Raw genomic sequence first — 12,070 nt, forward strand, 5'->3', positions numbered from 1 at the left:
TTTCATCTTGTTTATGGTTTCCTTTGTTGTGCAAAAGCTTTGAAGTTTCATGTGGGTCCCATTTGTTTATTTATTTTATTTCCATTTCTCTAAGAGGTGGGTCAAAAAGGATCTTGCTGTGATTTATGTCATAGAGTGTTCTGCCTATGTTTTCCTCTAAGAGTTTGATAGTGTCTGGCCTTACATTTAGGTCTTTAATCCATTTTGAGTTTATTTTTGTGTATGGTGGTAGGGAGTGTTCTAATTTCATTCTTTTACATGTAGCTATCCAGTTTTCCTGGCACCAACTATTGAAGAGGCTGTCTTTTCTCCACTGTATATTCTTGTCTCCTTTATCAAAGATAAGGTGACCATATGTGTATGGGTTTATCTCTGGGCTTTCTATCCTGTTCCATTGATCTATATTTCTGTTTTTGTGCCAGAACCATACTGTCCTGATTACTGTAGCTTTGTAGTGTAGTCTGAAGTCTGGGAGCCTGATTCCTCCAGCTCCGTTTTTCATTCTCAAGATTGCTTTGGCTATTCGGAGTCTTTTGTGTGTCCATAAAATTTGTAAAGTTTTTTGTTCCAGTTCTGGGGAAAATGCCATTGGTAGTCTGATGGGGATTGCACTGAATCTGTAGATTGCTTTGGATAGTACAGTCATTTTCACAATGTTGATTATTCCAATCCAAGAACATGGTATATCTCTCCATCTGTTTGTAACGTCTTCAATTTCTTTAATCAGTTTTCTGCAGTAGTTTTCTGAGTACAGGTCTTTTACCTCCTTAGGTAGGTTTATTCCTAGGTATTTTATTCTTTTTGTTGCAATGGTAAATGGGATTGTTTCCTTAGTTTCTCTTTCTGATCTTTCGTTGTCAGTGTATAGGAATGCAAGAGATTTCTGTGCATTAATTTTGTATCCTGCTACTCTTCCAAATTCATTGATTAGCTCTAGTAGGTTTCTGGTAGCATCCTTAGGATTCTCTAGGTATGGTATCATGTCATCAGCAAACAGTAACAGTTTTACTTCTTCTTTAATGACTTGGATTTTTTAATATCTTTTTCTCCTCTAATTGCGATGGCTAAAACTTCCAAAACTATGTTGAACAATAGTGGTAAGAGTGGACACCCTTCTCTTGTTCCTAATCTTAGAGGAAATGGTTTCAGTTTTTCACCATTGAGAACGATGTTGGCTGTGGCCTTTATTAGGTTGAGGTAGGTTCCCTCTATGCCTACTTTTTGGAAAGTTTTTATCATAAATGGGTGTTGAATTTTGTCAAAAGCTTTTTCTGCATCTATTGAGATGATCATACGGTTTTTATCCTTCAATTTGTTAATATGGTGTATCATTTTGATTGATTTATTTGCATATATTGAAGAATCCTTGCATTCCTGGGATAAACTCCCCCTCATCATGGTGTATGATCCTTTAATGTGCTTTTGGATTCTGTTTGCTAGTATTTTGTTGAGGATTTTTGCATCTATGTTCATCAGTGATATTGGCCTGTAGTTTTCTTTTTTTGTGACATCTTGTCTGGTGTTGGTATCAGGGAGATGGTGGGCTCATAGAATGAGTTTGGGAGTGTTCCTCCCTCTGCTATATTTTGGAAGAGTTTGAGAAGGATGGGTGTCAGCTCTTCTCTAAATGTTTGATAGAATTCACCTGTGAAGCCATCTGGTCCTGGGCTTCTGTTTGTTGGAAGATTTTTAATCACAGTTTCAATTTCAGTGCTTGTGATTGGTCTGTTCATATTTTCTATTTCTTCCTGGTTCAGTCTTGGAAGGTTGTACTTTTCTAGGAATTTGTCCATTCCTTCCAGGTTGTCCATTTTATTGGCATATAGTTGCTTGTAGTAATCTCTCGTGATCCTTTGTATTTCTGCCATGTCAGTTGTTACTTCTCCTTTTTAATTTCTAATGCTGTTGATTTGAGTCTGCTTCCTTTTTTTCCTGATGAGTCTGGCTAATGGTTTATCAATTTAGTTTATCTTCTCAAAGAACCAGCTTTTAGTTTTATTGATCTTTGCTATTGTTTCCTTCATTTCTTTTTCATTTATTTCTTATCTGATCTTTATGATTTCTTTTCTTCTGCTAACTTTGGGGGTTTTTTGTTCTTCTTTCTCTAATTGCTTTAGGTGTAAGGTTAGGTTGTGTATTTGAGATGTTTCTTGTTTCTTAAGGTAGGAATGTATTGCTATAAACTTCCCTCTTAGAATTGCTTTTGCTGCATCCCATAGGTTTTGGGTCATCGTGTTTTCCTTGTCATTTGTTTCTAGGTATTTTTTGATTTCCTCTTTGATTTCTTCAGTGATCTCTTGGTTATTAAGCAGTGTATTGTTTAGCCTCCATGTGTTTGTATTTTTTACAGATTTCTTCCTGTAATTGATATCTAGTCTCATAGCATTGTGGTCAGAAAAGATACTTGATATGATTTCAATTTTCTTAGATTTACCAAGGCTTGATTTGTGACCCAAGATATGATCTATTCTGAAGAATGTTCCACGAGCACTTGAGAAGAAAGTGTATTCTGTTGTTTTTGGATGGAATGCCCTATAAATATTAATTAAGTCCATCTCGTTTAATGTACTATTTAAAGCTTGTGTTTCATTATTTATTTTCATTTTGGATGATGTGTCCATTGATGAAAGTGTTAAAGTCCTCTACTATGATTGTGTTACTGTCGATTTCCTCTTTTACGGCTGTTAGCATTTGCCTTATGTATTGAGGTCCTCCTATGTTGGGTGCATAAATATTTACAACTGTTATATCTTCTTCTTGGATTGATCCCTTGATCATTATGTCTTCTTTGTCTCTTGTAATAATCTTTATTTTAAAGTCTATTTTGTCTGATACGAGTACTGCTCCTCCAGCTATCTTTTGATTTCCATTTGCATGGAATATCTTTTTCCATCCCCTCACTTGCAGTCTGTCTGTGTCCCTAGGTCTGAAGGGGGTCTCTTGTAGACAGCATATATCGGGTCTTGTTTTTGTATCCATTCAGCCAATCTGTATCTTTTGGTTGTAGCATTTAACCCATTTACATTTAAGGTAATTATCAATATGTATGTTCCTATTACCATTTTCTTAATTGTCTCGGATTTGTTTTCATAGGTCTTTTCCTTCTCTTGTGTTTCCTGCCTAGAGAAGTTCCTTTAGCATTTGTTGTAAAGCTGGTTTGGTGGTGCTGAATTCTCTTAACTTATGCTTGTCTATAAAGGTATTAATTTCTCCGTCGAATCTGAATGATCCTTGCTGCGTAGAGTAACCTTGGTTGTAGGTTTTTCCCTTTCATCACTTTAAATATGTCCTGCCACTCCCTTCTGGCTTGCAGAGTTTCTGCTGAAAGATCAGCTGTTAACCTTATGCTGATTCCCTTGTATGTTATTTGTCATTTTTCCCTTGCTGCTTTTAATATTTTTCGTTGTACTTTTGATAGTTTGATTAATATGTGTCTTGGCACGTTTCTCCTTGGATTTATCCTGTATGGGACTCTCTGCGCTTCTTGGACTTGGGTGGCTACACCCTTTCCCATGTTAGGGAAGTTTTCAACTATAACCTCTTCAAATATTTTCTCAGTCCCTTTCTTTTTCTCTTCTTCTTCTGGGACCCCTATTATTCAAATGTTGGTGTGTTTAATATTGTCCCAGAAGTCTCTGCAACTGTCCTCAATTCTTTTCATTCTTTTTTCTTTATTCTCCTCTGTGGCAGTATTTCCACTATTTTATCTTTCAGGTCGTTTATCCGTTCCTCTGCATCAGTTATTCTGCTATTGATTCCTTCTAGAGAATTTTTAATTTCATTTATTGTGTTGTTCATCATTGTTTGTTTGCTGTTTAGTTCTCCTAGGTCCTTTAGTTCTTCTAGGTTCTTCTTCTAGGTGTAGAAAATACAACGTTTCTTTTATTTGTTCCATTCTATTTTCAAGATTTTGGATCATCTTTTCTATCATTACTCTGAATTCTTTTTTAGGTAGACTGCCTATTTCCTCTTCATTGGTTTGGTCTGGTGGGTTTTTACCTTGCTCCTTCATCTGCTACGTATTTCTCTGTCTTCTCATTCCCTTTAACTTACTGTGTTTGGGGTCTCCTTTTCGCAGGCTGCACATTTGTAGTTCCTGTTGTTTTTGGTGTCTGCACCCAGTGGGTGAGGTTGGTTCAAGGGCTTGTGTAGGCTTCCTGGTGGAGGGGACTGGTGCCTGTGTTCTGGTGGGTGGGGCTGGATCTTGTCCTTCTGTTGGTCAGGGCCATGTCCAGTGCTGTGTTTTGGGGTGTCTGTGAACTTAGGATGACTTTAGGCAGTCTTTCTGCTAATGGGTGGGCTTGTGTTCCTGTCTTGCTAGTTGTTTGGCATGGGATGTCCAGCACTGGAGCTTGCTGGCCATTGGCTGGAGCTGGGTCTTAGTGTTGAGACAGAGATGTCTGGGAGAGCTCTCGCTGATTGATATAATGTGGGGCTGGGAGGTCTCTGGTGGTCCAGTGTCCTGGACTCAGCTCTCTCACCTTGGAGGCTCAGGCCTGACACCCAGCCAGAGCACCAAGACCCTGCCAGCCACATGGCTCAAAAGAAAAAGAAAGAAAAGTAAAGAAAAAAAAATACAACAGATATAACCCCAAACCTAATAGTAGAAGCAAAACTAAACAGAGAAAACCACACAAAGAAACATACACACACACACTCATAAAAAAGCAAAAAAAAAAAAAAAAAAAAAGAATGATCAGAACCCTAGGACAAATGGTATAAGAAAACCTAAGCAGACAAATCGCACAAAGAAACATACACATACACACTCACAAAAAGAGAAAAAATGGAAGAAAACAGAATAAATTTAAAAATTTATAAAACAATAATAGAATTTTAAAAAATAAAAAAAGAAGAGAGTAACCAGACCAATAAACAAATCCACCAATGAAAACAAGCACTAAAAACTAAACCAAGATAAACATAAAAACCAGAAACAAATCAGACACAGAAAGCAAGCCCCAAGTCTACAGTTGCTCTCAATGTCCACTGCCTCAATTTTGGGGACATTTGTTGTCCATTCCGGTATTCCAGAGATGGAGAGTTCATCAAGTTGATTGTGGGGATTTAATCCACTGCTCCTGAGGCTGCACAGAGAAATTTCCCTTTCTCTTCTTTGTTCACACAGCTCCTGGGGTTCAGCTCTGGTTTTGGCCCCACCTCTGTGTGTAGGTTGCCCTCAGGCTTCTGTTCCCATCCAGACAGGACGGGGTTAAAGAAGCGGCTGATTAGGGCTCTCTTGCTCACTCAGGCCATGGAGAGTGAGGGGTACGGTAGTCATAATTGGAATGCGTGGCGAGCCTGCAGTGGCAGAGGCCAGTGTGACACTGCAACAGCCTGAAGCATGCCGTGTGTTCTCCCAGGGAAGTTGTCCCTGGATCTCAGGACCCTGGCAGTGGTGTACTGCACAGGCTCCTGGGAGGGTGTGGGTAGTGACCTGTGCTTGCACACAGGATTCTTGGTGGCAGCGGCGTCAGCATTAGCGTTTCATGCCCATCTCTGGGGTCTGAGCTGATAGCCGTGGCTTGTGCCCATCTCTGGAGCTTGCTTAGGCGGTGCTCTGCCTTCTGTGGGAGCACGGAGCAGGAACCCCTCTCCTCACGCACCCCGAAACAATTGTCTCTTGCCTCTTCAACAGCTCCAGACTTTTTCTCTGACTCCCTCCCAGCTAGCTGTGGTGCACTAGCCCCCTTCAGGCTGTGTTCATGCAGCCAACCTCAGTCCTCTCCCTGGGGTCTGACCTCCGAAGCCCGAGCCTCAGCTCCCAGCCCTCACCCGCCCCAGCAGGTGAGCAGACAAGCGTCTCAGGTTGGTGAGTGCTGGTCGGCACCGATCCTCTGTGTGGGAATCTCTCCACTTTGCCCTCTGCACCCCTGTGGCTGCGCTCTCCTCCGTGGCTCTGAAGCTTTCCCCCCACCCACCCCCCCATCCCTCCCAGTGAAGGGGCTTCCTAGTGTGTGGAAACTTTTCCTCCTTCACAGCTCCCTCCCAGAGGTGCAGGTCCCATCCCTATTCTTTTGTCTCTGTTTTTTTCTTTTTTCTTTTGCCCTACCCAGGTACATGGGGAGTTTCTTGCCTTTTGGGAAGTCTGAGGTCTTCTGCCAGCATTCAGTAGGTGTTCTGTAGGAGTTGTTCCACACGTAGACATGTTTTTTATGTATTTGTGGGGAGGAAGGTGATCTCCATGTCTTACTCCTCCGCCATCTTGAAGGTCTCCCATAATAGCACTTTTAATTTTAATCAGACTTGATGCTCTGCTTCCATTTCAAATGACCAAATTATGGATATCTGTGCCCTGTTATTCCTTTTTATGTTCTATTCTCAATTATAACTAATTCATAGATTTCTTTTAGAGGCCACTACATTTGTTTCAAGTTCCTGTTTCAAATCTATGAAACTTAAAATTTAGGAAGACATTTTACTATACCACCACAGTTTGCAATTCAGAATAATCCATCTCTGAACATGCTTACTTAATAAGCATCTACTGTGTACAATGAGTTGTACTGTATGCTTTAAAAACCTTTTAATTGAATCTAGTATGGCTGAGGTTTTAGTCTTAAAGACTTGTGAAATGAACACAAATCTAGTTTTCTTTTTGTAGTTGTTTTTGCTATGCTTTACATGCATAAAAACACTGGCTTTTAAGTTCAACCCAGTACAAAAGTGTTTTGCTATTATTTTTAATCACACTCTAGGCTTACGTTTAAATGGCTATAATTAACTGTGCATTTAAATTTACAATTTCTGATTTTCAGCAACAAAATGATTTAGTTATACATCATTTTTATATATTTTGAGTCTAGTGGCTTGACTTTTAAGAGAATGAACTAGGAAAAAATATTATGCTTATCATGGTAGTAACTTTTTAGCTACTAATAAAGGATTTGGTATGTAGCATGGGAAAATATTCATGCATGCTAGAATTCATAATTCAGGGAAGCAAATGTTCCCATTTTTACATGGCCCTGATACACCCAACTTGCACTAGGAATTCTGTACAATTATTGCATCAGTGCTTTTAGATATGATGCCACTCAGTTCCCTGATGCAGAAAGAACCTGTATTCTTCTCTGTGGTGCTATTATTTGTTATGCCTGGAAGGTCTTGAGCATTTTCTGCAGTGCCAGAGCCCCAGTGGTTTGTATTTCCATCATGGGCATGAAAAACTATCATTTTTAGGAAGAAAAATAGTAACACAGAAAGACATTTCTTACTATATTGACTTTTGCTGAGGAATATTTGCTCTCTGTTATAATTTTAAGACCAGCTTAAATTTTATGTACATGATAAAATAGATCCTCATAAATATTCAACCAAGAACTATTCTATTTTCAGTCAACTAAAACTATACTTATATTGATAATCATGATCAGTTATAGAGTGTTCATTATAATGAACGGGGGAAATATAAATAAAATTCCAGACCCAATTTTCTCCTTAGATATTTATGACAGAAGACAGAAAAATATAGTTAAGTACATTTCACTATTAGTAGCAGAAACAAGATGTAGCAGGACATATGTACATAATCACCAAAAAGAAGATACTTAAGAAGTGATAGAGAATGACAAAGTTGTTCCAGTGATGTGAACTAGTGACACTAGGGAAAAAAACCTTCACCTGTAGGAAAGTTAGAAAAGTTTGAAAGTAATAGGAAAAATGGATGGGGCTAATATTTTAAGCAGTTTAGAATTTGACCTTACTTTAAAGAACTTTCAATGTCTCTCTACTGTGTACATAAGACCAAGTTCAAACCCCATTATAAGACATTTTATGATATAGCACTGTTGTCATTTATCCATATTCTTCTCTTTTTCTTTTCTATTTACCATTCCTTATCAAGACCATATAAACACACACACACACACACACACCTCCTCCAAAATATAGGCACGCACTTCTCTTTCTCCCTCAGGCTATCCAACCCAATCCATAGGCCAACTCAAGTTCCATCTTTGATCACTTTGACCCACGTTAACTTCTCATTTCTCCAAGGCCTAGGTTATATGTGATCTGTGTGTGGTTTTACATGATATGATGCTGTTCTCTAATTGCTTCAGATTTCTCTAGTAAGATTGTAAGCTCGTGGGCCTTGTCATCTACCTATTTTCCACCCCCACAAAGTACGCTAGTTTACTACTAGGTGATAAATAAATGCTTAAAAAGTAGAAATATTATTTGCATATAAGGACAGAAGAGCAAAAATAGTAATTTTGGAAATTTTTAAATTAGAAATATTTTTGCCTTGTCCCAGTTAAGAAGTTAACTCAAATATTATTTCCAAAACAGGCAGAGAGAAAGAGAGAGAGAATCTGTAATCAAAATCTAGATAATCCTGCCCTCTCCTTTGTAAAGGAATATGCTACTAATCTTTTAATGGCAAATGAACTTTAAAGTTTTCACTAGTAGTGATGAATTTTGAACTATCATACTTTCTCACTTGGCTTCCTTGTGATCAGTTTCAGACAAATGTCCTACATAATCCGAAAGGCTATGTGACGTTTTATTTATAACAGCTCTGCAATTTTAACATTAAGATGCTAGGCAATATTGAAGCTACATGTTCAAATTTTTAAAAACATTTTTATGTTGGAACATTCTTCACATTGGACAATATTCAGAGGTGGTCACATTGTGTTAATCAAGGATATCTCTTAATCTATTCTTCAATAAGGACTTAGACTTTAATAATCACATCATGACTACAAAAACAGCATCATTTAGAAATCAATTAAGCTATAGTGGAATAAGGCACACAGATGCATTTTACATCACTAAGAACAAGAGTTAGGCTTATCAAGTATAAATAAATATTGTTTTAATATCAGTATTTTTCCCCAATAATTAAAATAAATTGTAAACTATATTCTAGAGTAACCCAATTTTTACCAGATGATTCAAATGCCATGATTGAAAAATCTCTTTGAAATGCCATTAAGAATATGACCCTGGACTTCCCTGGTGGCACAGTAGTTAAGAATCTGCCTGCCAATGCAAGGGACATGGGTTCGATCCCTGGTCCGGGAATATCCCACATGCCGCAGAGCAACTAAGCCCGTGCGCCACAACTACTGAGCCTGCGCTCTACAGCCCGTGAGCCACAACTACTGAGCCAGCACACCACAACTACTGAAGCCCGCACACCTAGAGCCCGTGCTCCGTAACAAGAGAAGCCACCACAATGAGAAGCATGCACACCGCAATAAAGAGTAGCTCCCGCTCACTGCAACTAGAGAAAGCCCGTATGCAGCAACAAAGACCCAATGCAGCCAAAAATAATAAAAATAAATAATAAATAAATAAATAAAATAAAGGAAACTTAGACTTAAAAAAAAAAGAATATAACCCTACAATTTTATAATACATTTTTTATGTGCTAAGAATATTAACCTTCTAATAGCAACTGAATTTTTAATGTATATTCAAGTCCACTTTAGAATAATTTTGTTTCATTTCAAATATAGACTGTTAACAACAACATAAATGCTGCTGACTTTGGTATATGAGGGCACTTATCATTTTATTAAATCATTGTTATCATGATCATAGTTATTTTAAATCAAAATAAGTGGAGACAATTTGGGTGTCAGTTGGACATAAGAGTAAGAGAAGCCTGAAATCGCAATAGTTTGTTAGAGAAATGAACACTCTGGGTATTAATCAGTGAAAAATAAAAATGGATGGTTGGATTTCTTGATTTTACAACTATTTAAAAGAAAAAGGAAAATGGGTATATATCTGTATAAACCCATTCCTACAGCTAATACCTTTTTTAAAAACAAAAAACTGAAACTTTCAGTTCAGTGGTTCTCCTGAAAGTTAAGTAACTGTAAGAATCAGGGACAAATAATTAAAAGCCTTTATTTTGTTAACCCAGAAAAACTACAAGTAATGACTTTCTCTATTCAGCTAACTGAACTTGGCTTATGGTTTATTTCTGAAAGAGAGATCATAAAGAAGATTGTTTAATGATTGTAAATCAATGTTCAAGAGAATTCATTTACTCATTCAACAAACATTTATGCACCACCTACTATGTTCCACTGTATTCAGTACAATGATACAATAGTGAATAAAACAAAGACACACTATCCACTTCGACTGCAAGGTAGTCAAGTAAGTTTTAATTTTTGAAACTTTAACAAGCCAGCACAAAAGTAAGTGTAAGATGAGGGAGAAACTGGATTCTTTGAAAAGCAGAAGAAATTTACAATCACCTGTTATTTCTCTAGGGCCAGCTCTACTTCTCCCACTCCACAATTCATCTGCCATCCTTTCATAAAATGGCTAAAGACTAATACCAGCCTGACTCCATCATGTCAATGATAAACACATCAGCAATAATAAGAAATGCTTTTTGGGTCAAGAGATTCAAATGATTGTTTTGAGTGACCACAACCAATACAAAACTTTCCCTATTGAATTTGCTTTTAAAAAAATGCATGCTTCTATTTTGCACAAATTTCTATTGCTTTCACTCTGAATTTCTACACTATTTCGAAACTTTTAGCAAGCATTATTTTTGAGAAATTCAGATACAGTTACACTGCGTCACAACAAAAGAAGGCAAATGAAAAATGCAATTTCCTATTTCTCTTCCCTCATCACCACTGTACAGACTTGAAATTGCTAGATGCTTCCTCTTTCTAAAAGATATACCGTAAAATTAAGATTTTCAAGGTTATTGTGGTACAAGGGATTTGAATAAAACCATGTGTGAATGGATGCCCACCAAAGGGCAAATCAGGGGCCACAAAACCAAGGCTGCCCACCCCACACTGCCCTCAGGATTCCAATGACTCAGTCTCATGAACCAACCAAAATAACAGAAGAGAAGACACAAAACAATGGTCATGATTTCTGCTGATGAAATAAATGGCATCGTGGGATGAATAATACAAACAGCTGTTTTAAGTCTATGGAAATAAAAAGGCATTTCTAAGGCATAAATGTCACAACAGGGATGAGTTAATGGGAAAATGGAGTCTGAAAGGCTCTGAAGAGGACAGACCTAATCGTGTCTAAGTTTATGAGTCTGATGAATATTCCTAGGCAATAATATCACAACAGATTGAATTCTTATTATAGCACATCACATTGTTTCAGTGAAATGAAAGGAATTACAAATCACTGGATAGAGTGAAATTTCAGGGGAGCCAGAAGTATTTTGTTGACTATCTTGAAAGCCTTCTCGAAAGAAATTTACGTCTTTTAGTTTCTATGTTATCAACTGACAGCATGTCACTGGTTTGTTTACTAGCCTAGAACAAAAAAATTCAATGGGAAAAAAGGTTAGTTAACCTATTCATAGGTATTATGTAGCCAAAAATGTGTGTGTACTATTTATATTTTTTACTTTTAAATTGATTATACTGGCATATTTTAGAAATAACAAGAATATTTCTTTCTAAGTAGCATAATATGACAAAAAGTGCAGTTCTAACTAAGAGTCAGAAGACCTGAATTCAATTCTAATTCAATGCCGCTGACAACCTACTGAGTGACCCAGCCAATGTCATCAATCTTTCTTGACTTCAGTCTCATCATTCTTAAAATGACCTCTGAGACAAACTCTTTCTGTTCTCAGAGTCAGTTTCTTCCACCGTTTAAACTATGCTTATTTATTCTACTAAGACTATCATGATGAAATTTTAATTCATACACACTGCATTGTTTCTTTCAAATGGATTAAAGAATAATGGATTTATATAATAACAATAAACTCTAGTTCCATAAATAGCACCCAAATGGTCTAAAAGAAATTATGGAGATTCTAAACGTGTGAATTATGGAGAATCTGCCCTACACACATAAAACCCTCAGCATGTAGAAAGGAACTTTAAACAATTATATATCCTGAAAGTTATACAAGCTATAAAATGACTAAGGAGAAAATATTTTTTGATGTTAGGAAGAAAGATAATATGTCATTTTGATACTTTGAAGGAGATAGGTCTGAGAATGACTGAAATAATACATTAGATGGATGGGACATGAGACGCATCCAGATTCAGATCCTATGGGTACTTGGAAAGTAGAAACCAGGTATTATTTTATTTATGGTTCT

Source organism: Balaenoptera acutorostrata, chromosome 7 (assembly GCF_949987535.1).
Source record: "Balaenoptera acutorostrata chromosome 7, mBalAcu1.1, whole genome shotgun sequence".
Classification (NCBI taxonomy): Eukaryota; Metazoa; Chordata; class Mammalia; order Artiodactyla; family Balaenopteridae; genus Balaenoptera; species Balaenoptera acutorostrata.